The following is an 8936-nucleotide window of genomic DNA, read 5'->3' as shown; positions in this document are numbered from 1 at the left end:
TTACATGATGCAACATGTTCTTGTGTCAAAGGGCGTCTGGAATATTGTGCAAGGCATTGATGTACGTCTTGGTTCTAAGGATGTAGGCGATGTTGAGGATGTTACAGGTCTTGCTGCAAGGATTGCTACTGTTAGATTTGTTTTGCCTTTGGAAGAACAAGCTCGTTGGGATGTAAAGGATGCACAGGCTCATGTGCTGATTGTGTTATCTATGAAGCACACCATTACTCCTCACATCCGTTTAGTGAAATCAACAAAACAGGCTTAAGATACTCTGGCTGGTCTTTATGCAAGCCACAATGAGGCTAAAATTTCTTTGCTACGTCAGGAGATGGAATCAATGATTAAGCATGAGGAAGATGATATGGACACTTTCCTTGCTAGTGTCAAGGATATCAATGAGCAACTTATTTCTGCAGGTGAAGTCATTTCAGACAGCTCCCTTGTAGTGTAGATTGTTCTTGATGCCTTGCTAGACTCTTACCAGACTTTTGCTAGTACCTGGAGACTTATGACCCAAGGAAATCCTGAAGTTGTCAAGTTTGATGCATTGTGCACATTAAGGTTGCAAGAGTCACTTTCTATAAAAAATAGGACTAGAGAACATGCACTTGATGGGCTTTTATTGCTTCTCAAATAAAGGGTGGTAGCAGCAATGCAACCACTTCTTATGGTTCTTTTGTGAGTGGAAAATCACATGATCCTAATGCTTCAGCTGGCAACAATTCGTCTGGAAATTTTGGTGATAAGGGCAAAAAGAAGATGCGTTGCCATCATTGTAAAGATGATCAAACAGTGTCCTAAGTTGAAGTCCAAAGAGGCAAAGAAGAAAGAGGTTGGTTCCACTGCAAATGCTGGTTCCACTACAAATGTAGCTATTGTTGAGTCTTCTATGAAAGGAGACTGTGATGCTGATGTTGATGCAGAATGGGCTTTTAGTGCAGAGTGTACCTATAACTTTGTTTTCCATGATGCATGCATGTCAGTCGCTACAGATTCACATGTATTTTGACACTGGTGCTACAAAGCGCATTACCTCACATCGTGATTTATTCACCTCTCTCAAGTCTCTCCCTCATGGGAATTCAGTCACTTGTGCCAACAATGCCTCTTATCCGGTTCAGACAGTTAAAAAGATTGTGCTTACTGCTGCAAATGGTAGTTCTTTCACACTTGTTGATGCACTTTATGTACCTAGGATCAAGAAGAATCTTTTGTCTATATCTGCACTTGCTAGACTTGGACTTGTAGTCAAATTTGTAGATGACAGATGTGCAGTTCATGATCTCAGTTTTGATGATGAAATTGTTGCATCTGGCCTTTTGTGTCGTGGGCTATATAAGCTCACTTTGTACGACAAATTTGGACAAAATTGCACAAATATAGTTGGAGATTCAAGAGCTATGTCAGATGCAAAACGGTGGCATGCACTTTTTGGGAATCAAAATTTTGCCAGTTTGTTGCGTTTGCAAAAATCTATTATGGTTGCTTCTTTGCCGCCTCTTGAAGTACCTGTCAAACATGTTTGTGAAGGCTGTATTTTGGGTAAAATGCAGCGTGCTAAGTTTCCAAAGGATAGGTCATTTCGTGCTACATGCAGATTGCAAGTTGTGCATAGTGATGTCTGTGCGCCTATGCAAACTCCGTACTTGGGAAATTAGTTGTACTTCGTCACTTTTATTGATGACTACTCCAGGCATGCATGGGTATATCCATTGAAAGCTAAGTCTGAAGTGTTCATGTGCTTCAAACAATTTCTAGCTACGGTTGAAAATGTCTCCAAATGTATTACGGACACTCTCCATTCTGATCGAGGGGGGGGAGTATATGTCTCATGAATTTAATGCATTTTTAACTCAACATAAACGTAAATCTTATCCAATTTTAAATCCTAAACCTAAATGTAATATAACTTAAATCTAACATAGCTAGATAATCTTAAATCTTGCCCTAATTTTAAATCTAACCTAATTTTAATCTTTGTAAATCTAAATCTTACTTAATCCTAAACTCAACATAAACATAAATCTAAATGTAATCTAACATAATCTTAAATCTAATTTAAATCTTAACCTAATCTCTCTCTCTTTGTTTTTCCCCTTACCTCTCTCTTTCGTCTTCTCCCCCTCTCTCTCTCTTTGGTTTTCTATTCTCTCTCTCTCTTTCTCTTTCTCTTTGTTTTCTCCTCTCTCTCTCTCTTGGTTTGTTTTATATATATATCTCTCTTTACTTTATCTCTCTCTCTCGCTCTCTTTTCCTCTCTCAATGTGTGTGTGTTTGCATTCTTTGTTTATGTATGTGTAAGTGTATGTTTTTTTTGTTTATACATGTGCTCTCTCTCTCCCTCTCTCTCTCTCTCTCTCTCTTTGTTTCTTTCAAATACACAATGTGTGTGTGTGTGTGTGTGTGTAGGAGAGAGAGAGAGAGAGAGAGAGAGAGAGAGAGGGAGAGAGAGAGAAAGAAGGGAAGGGAACATGAGAGAGAGGAGAGGGAAGGAGCATACCTGGATCTCCTTCCTCTTCTCGTGTGTGTGTGTTTGTGTGTGGGTAAGAGAGAGAGAGAGAGAGAGAGAGAGAGAGAGAGCACGGGTTACCTCTTTCGCTTGAGTGGCAAAAACTCAGATCTGAGATCTGAGTTTCTGGCACTCTCGGTTTATTTTTTACCCCTGTCGGTGTCGCTATAAGCGTCTTTATGGGCGTCGCTATGCAACAAATAGAATAGCGACGCCGTGGATTTTCTTTTTTGAGCATCGTACTGCGAGCGTCGCTAATGTGAAGTACCTCTTGTAGTGTAGTCTATTACTGCATATGAAGCATGGCATGATAGAAATCCTTCTATTGAGCACATGCATGTTTTGGTTGTTTGGCATATGCTTTGGTGCCACAAACACAACACAGAAAATTGTATAATAAGGTTGTCAAATGTATTTTTGTTAGTTATAGTGCTGAAAGAAAAGGTTATAGGTTGTATCATTCACAAACAAAGCGTAATCTAATTTCACGGGATGTGTTTGTGGAAGATTCACTTCAACCCTTGCTGTCATGTACTAGAGACAGTAATGTCAGCTCACGGGACATTTATGACACTTTGTTGCCTCTTTTCAGGGGTGGAAGTTCGAATGTAAATTCCAATGAGGCAAATATACAGCCTATGGGGGTTTCTAAAATTGTTACAGATCATCCTATTACTGATGTAGATGTACATGATGTATTTGATGAGGAAAGGGCTGAAAATGAGCAGGCGAGAGGTATGCCAAAATGGTTGGTGCATACATTGCATGACATTAATTGGATGCACCTTTGCTAGAAAAACTCGTTCAGGCTGTCGCCATGCATCTTATGCATCAAATTGTTATGGTTTGGTTGTGTCTAGCTTACATGATGTTGAGGAACCTCTGTCTTTTAATGAAGCACAAAATTCAAAAAATTGGATGGCTGCCATGCAATCAGAATATGATGCACTTATAAAAAATGACACATGGACTTTATGTGATTTGCCTCCTGGAAAAAAGGCCATTGGTACAAAGTGGTTTACAAGTTGAAATGCAAGTCGGACAGCGAGGTTGATCGCCATAAGTCTGGACTTATTGCAAAAGGCTATGTGTAGCATAAAGGCATAGATTATGAAAAAACTTTTGCTCCCACTTGTTGTACGACTAATATTCATTTTCTATGTGCATTGGCAGCTCATTTTGGTTGGGATTTACATCAGTCAGACATTGTTATTGCTTTCTTGAATGGTGACATATTTGAGGAAGTTTATGTAGCGCAACCTCACGGTTTTGTCAAGAAAGGACAAGAGGATAAGGTGTGCAAATGTAACAAAGCTTTATATGGGTTGAAGCTATCTCCTCGTTGACACTCATTTGGTCAAACAAGATTTTTGTTGTTAGGAAATAAGACGTAGCTAAATAGATAATTGAGTAGATTACTTAATGGAGAAAGACAGATTTACATACACGAGATTATAGAGTAGAGAGAGAGAGAGAGAGAGAGAGAGAGAGAGAGAGAGAGAGAGAGAGAGTACACACGAGATACGTGGTTCACCCAATGTGGGCTACGTCCACGGGAAAGCAGCCACTCAATGGCTTTAGTACTTCAAAACAAGAAGTAATTTACAAAGGGATTATACCCTTAATGGAGCTCCCGCCTTGCTTCACTCTCACAACCTCACACTCACCTTGTTGCATCAACTTCACACTATGAAATGTGTGTAGAAATGGCCTCCTTTTATAGGCCAAAAGGGATGCCCTCTCTTATGAGAGACAGCCATGTGTAGCCGCCCTTGTGGGAATAAGTCCAAATCGGACCCTCCAATCCGCCCATGTGTGGCCGCCCTTGAGAAGACAAGTCCGCTTTTGAATTCGGCCACCGGCCACCGGCCATTGACTTCCGACCACCGGCCACTGGCCATTGACTTCCGACCACCGGCCATCGGCCATTGACTACCGGCCACCGGCCAACCGACCGGTTGTTTTCCGACCACTTTCCGGCCGCCGTCCGGCCATAATATTCCGGCGAAAAAGAATATTCCGACGAAAGTTGCCCCTGATTCTTGTCCGTGAAAATTTTGGTTTCCGGTGAGTGATTTTCCTTCACGCACGATGGCTTCTCCTCATAATGGGGGCCTTACAAATGTGCGCTTTTACCACTGAAAATTACAAGGGTAAATCGGGCTCTATACTTAACAATCTCCCACTTGGAGACTGATCTCCAAACCAAACCTGTGACTGCTTTCCATTCTGGCTTCTTATCCTTGAATGCCGATTGAAGATGAGCAAAAGCTCAACTTCTCCTTGTTGACCACCTTTGTAAACATGTCTGCAGGATTTTCACTTGTATGCACCTTTCCTAGCTTTAGTTGTCCCTCTTCCAAAAGAGTGCGTATGAAGTGATATCTCACCTCAATGTGCTTTGTCCTTGAATGAAAGGCTGAGTTCTTCGCAAGATGGATAGCGCTTTGGCTATCACTGTACAAGACACAATTGTCTTGTTTGAATCCAAGCTCTTCTAAGAATCTGTGAAGCCACAGAATTTCTTGCTTGCGTCCGTCATTGCTACATACTCTGCTTCCGTGGTAGAAAGTGAAACCACTTTCTGCAGCTTTGAAGCCCAACTTACTGCTATGCCTCCAACCGTGAACACATAGCTAGTAGTGCTCCTTCGAGTATCTTTGTCACCTGCCATATCTGCATCAGCATACCCTTCTAGAAAAATATCAGTTCCTCCAAAATACAAAGAATTTGTTGTTGTCCCTTTTAGATACCTAAGTATCCACTTCACAGCTTGCCAATGCTCTTTACCTGGGTTGTCCATGAACCTACTCACAACTCCCACTGCATGTGCAATGTCTGGCCTTGTCCAGACCATAGCATACATTAGAGAACCTACCGCTACAGCATATGGAACTTTAGACATATAGGCTATCTCCTCTTGTGTCTTTGGACACATATCCTTCGTTAGTTTAAAATGACCAGCCAAAGGTGTAGAAACTGGTTTTGCATTTTGCATTGCAAACCTTTCTAGTACCTTCTTGATGTAATCTTCTTGAGATAGCTTTATTGTTTTCTTCGTCCTGTCCCTTGATATTTTCATACCAAGTATCCTCTTTGCAGCACCAAAATCTTTCATTGAAAAACATTTGGACAGCTCCTCTTTTAGGTCTTTGATGTCCTGCATGTTAGCACTTGCAATCAACATGTCATCAACATACAACATTAGGATGATGAATTTCCCATCTCCCAAATTCTTCGTGTAGACGCAGTGATCCGAGTTGCATCTTGTGAATCCATGATCCAACATCCATCGATCAAACTTCAAGTACCATTGTCTTGATGCTTGCTTTAAACCATACAAGCTCTTCTTTAATTTGCAAACCATTTTCTTCTTACCTTTTACTTCATACCCCTTTGGTTGAAGCATGTAGATTTCCTCCTCTAAGTCACCGTGAGGGAATGCCGTATTTACATCCATTTGCTCGAGATTTAGATCATGAGCAGCCACAAGGCTTAAGACAAGCCTAGTTGAGTTCATTTTTACAACAGGAGAAAATATTTCATTGAAGTCAATACCTTTCTTTTGAGAAAAACCTTTTACCACAAGCCTAGACTTGTACCTTTTCTTCCCACCTCCTTCTTCCTTTATCTTGTACACCCATTTGTTTTGAAGTGCCCGCTTACCTTTAGGCAACTCAACCAACTCCCATGTTTGGTTTTGATGTAGTGAGTCCATCTCCACTTGCATGCTCTTCGTCCATTCTTCTTTGGATTCATGTTGCATAGCTTCTTCATATGATTCCGGCTCTCCAGAATCTGAGATCAAGAGATGGTTGAAGGAAGGAACAAACCTTTCTGGAGGTCTACTTGCTCTTGTAGATCTTCGGGGAATAGGTTGAGGCTCCTCATTTGGTTGACGTTGTTGCACATTGTCATCGTTTGCAGTCCTTGAGTCTTCACCGTCCTCAAGCTCCATGTACTCATCACCTGTTTCTTTTGTTTGTTTTGTTTCCAAGTAATCTTTGTACATATTTTGTTCGTTAAAAATTACATCCCTACTCCTTAAGATTTTACCATCTTCAGGATTCCATAGGCGATACCCAAAGTCTCCTTCTCCATAGCCAATGAAGAAACACTTTTTGGACTTTGCATCTAACTTTGATCTTAGGCTTCTATCTATGTGCATGAAAGCCTCACACCCAAACACTTTGAGAAATGCATAATTCACCGGTTTACCTGTCCATGCCTCTTCTGGAACTCCCCCATCCAATGCCGTTGAGGGTGACCGATTAATTAAGTACACAGACGTACTTACAGCTTCTGCCCAAAGTTCAAGCGGTAGGCCCGCATGTAGCTGCATGCTTCGTGCTCGTTCCATGATTGTCCTGTTCATCCTTTCCGAAATCCGATTTTGTTGAGGTGTCCTTGGGGTTGTCCTTTGCCTCCGAATGCCATTGCTAGCACAAAAGCTTTCAAAAGCTTGGCTGCAATATTCGCCTCCATTGTCGGATCTGAGGCATTTAACCTTGGTACCTGTTTCATTCTCCACAAAGGCTTTCCACCTTTGAAATATGGAAAATACATCGGATTTATTCTTCATGACATAAACCCATGTTTTTCTAGTCGCATCGTCTATGAATGTTACATAGTACAATGAGCCACCAAGTGATGGTGTACTTGCAGGACCCCAAACATCAGAATGAACCAACTCAAGTTTTTTATTCTTTCTTTCATTTCCTGATTTTTGAAATTTTACCCTCTTTTGTTTACCATAAACACAATCTTCATAGAACTCTAAGTCCACTTCTTTCAAACCTGGTAGAAGCTTCTTTGTTTGAAGGATTTACATTCCTTTGGCACTCATATGCCCAAGTCGGTAGTGCCACACCGCACTGTCAACTTCTGTAGTTGCTGCACAAGCTGAAGGTTGCGTGCTAACAGTACACAAGTAAAGTGTACCGACTTTTTCACCCTTGGCAACCACCAAAGATCCCTTTGAGATCTTCCACAGTTTGTTTCCAAATGCAATGTTGTGACCTTCATCGTCCAATTGTCCTGTAGAGATCAAATTTTTGCGAAGAGAAGGAACATGCCTAACATCTTTAAGCTTCCATTCATTTCCGTTAGCAGTTTTGACAGAAACTGTACCCTTGCCGACAATCTCACAAGCTTCATCATCTCCCAAGTATACATACCCAAAATTACCTTTAGTGTAGTCTTGGAAATGTTGCTTGTGTGGTGTCGCATGGAATGAAGCCCCGGAATCTACTATCCAGGAATTAGACACATTGTCTAATGAGAGAATTAGAGCATCTTGCTCTACTTTACCTGCCACATTGGCCTCCAATGTTGGCTTGTTGTCTTGAGACTCTGTCTCCTTCTTCTTCTTGGACCAGCAATCCTTCTTGACGTGGCCTTTCTTGCCGCAGTTCCAACATTCAAGAACTGACTTTGTGCGTGACTTGCTCCGCCTTGAGCGATCACGACCCTTTTGGTTTTTGAACCTCTCCTTAGGCCTTCCTCTTGTTTCCACTGATAGTGCAGCACTTGATGATTCTCCTGTGCTTCTCCTTTGCATTTCCTCGCTTAGGAGAACACCCACAACATCATCAAACTTAAGAGTATTTGTGCCAGAGATAGAATTACTTACAGCCATCACAAGGCTCTCCCAACTATCCGGTAGAGATGATAGTATAAGGAGAGCTCGTACTTCGTCATCGAAATTGATTTTCACTGATCGAAGTTGACTTATGTTTGTGTTAAAGTCATTTAGGTGTTCTGCAACTGAACCATTCTTTGCCATCTTTAGATTGAACAAGCGCTTCATAAGAAATACCTTATTGGATGCCGATGGTTTCTCGTAGAAGTCGTCAAGTGACTTCATCAAGTCCTCCGTGGTCTTCATCTCCGAAACATTGAAGGCCACCGTTGACGCCAAGCTTAACCGGATTGTTCCCAGTGCCTTTCGATCAAGGACAATCCATGCTTCATCTGCCATTGTTGCGGGCTTCTTCACAAGACCGCCTAGTGGCAAATAGAGGTCCTTCTGGTAGAGATAGTCTTCAATTTGCATCTTCCAATGTTGGTAGTTTTTGCCGTTGAACTTCTCAATCTTGAGCTTCCCTTCCTCCGCCATAACTCCCACTCAATTCAAGGAATCCTTTCCTTGAGATAATTTAGCTACGAGAAAACCTTGCTCTGATACCAGTTGTTAGGAAATAAGACGTAGCTAAATAGATAATTGAGTAGATTACTTAATGGAGAAAGACAGATTTACATACACGAGATTATAGAGTAGAGAGAGAGAGAGAGAGAGAGAGAGAGAGAGAGAGAGAGAGAGAGAGAGAGAGAGAGTACACACGATATACGTGGTTCACCCAATGTGGGCTACGTCCATGGGAAAGCAGCCACTCAATGGCTTTAGTACTTCAAATTAAGAAGT

Source organism: Adiantum capillus-veneris, chromosome 23 (genome assembly GCF_014529385.1).
Source record: "Adiantum capillus-veneris isolate H3 chromosome 23, ASM1452938v2, whole genome shotgun sequence".
Lineage (NCBI taxonomy): Eukaryota > Viridiplantae > Streptophyta > Polypodiopsida > Polypodiales > Pteridaceae > Adiantum > Adiantum capillus-veneris.
This window is presented reverse-complemented; position numbering follows the sequence as displayed.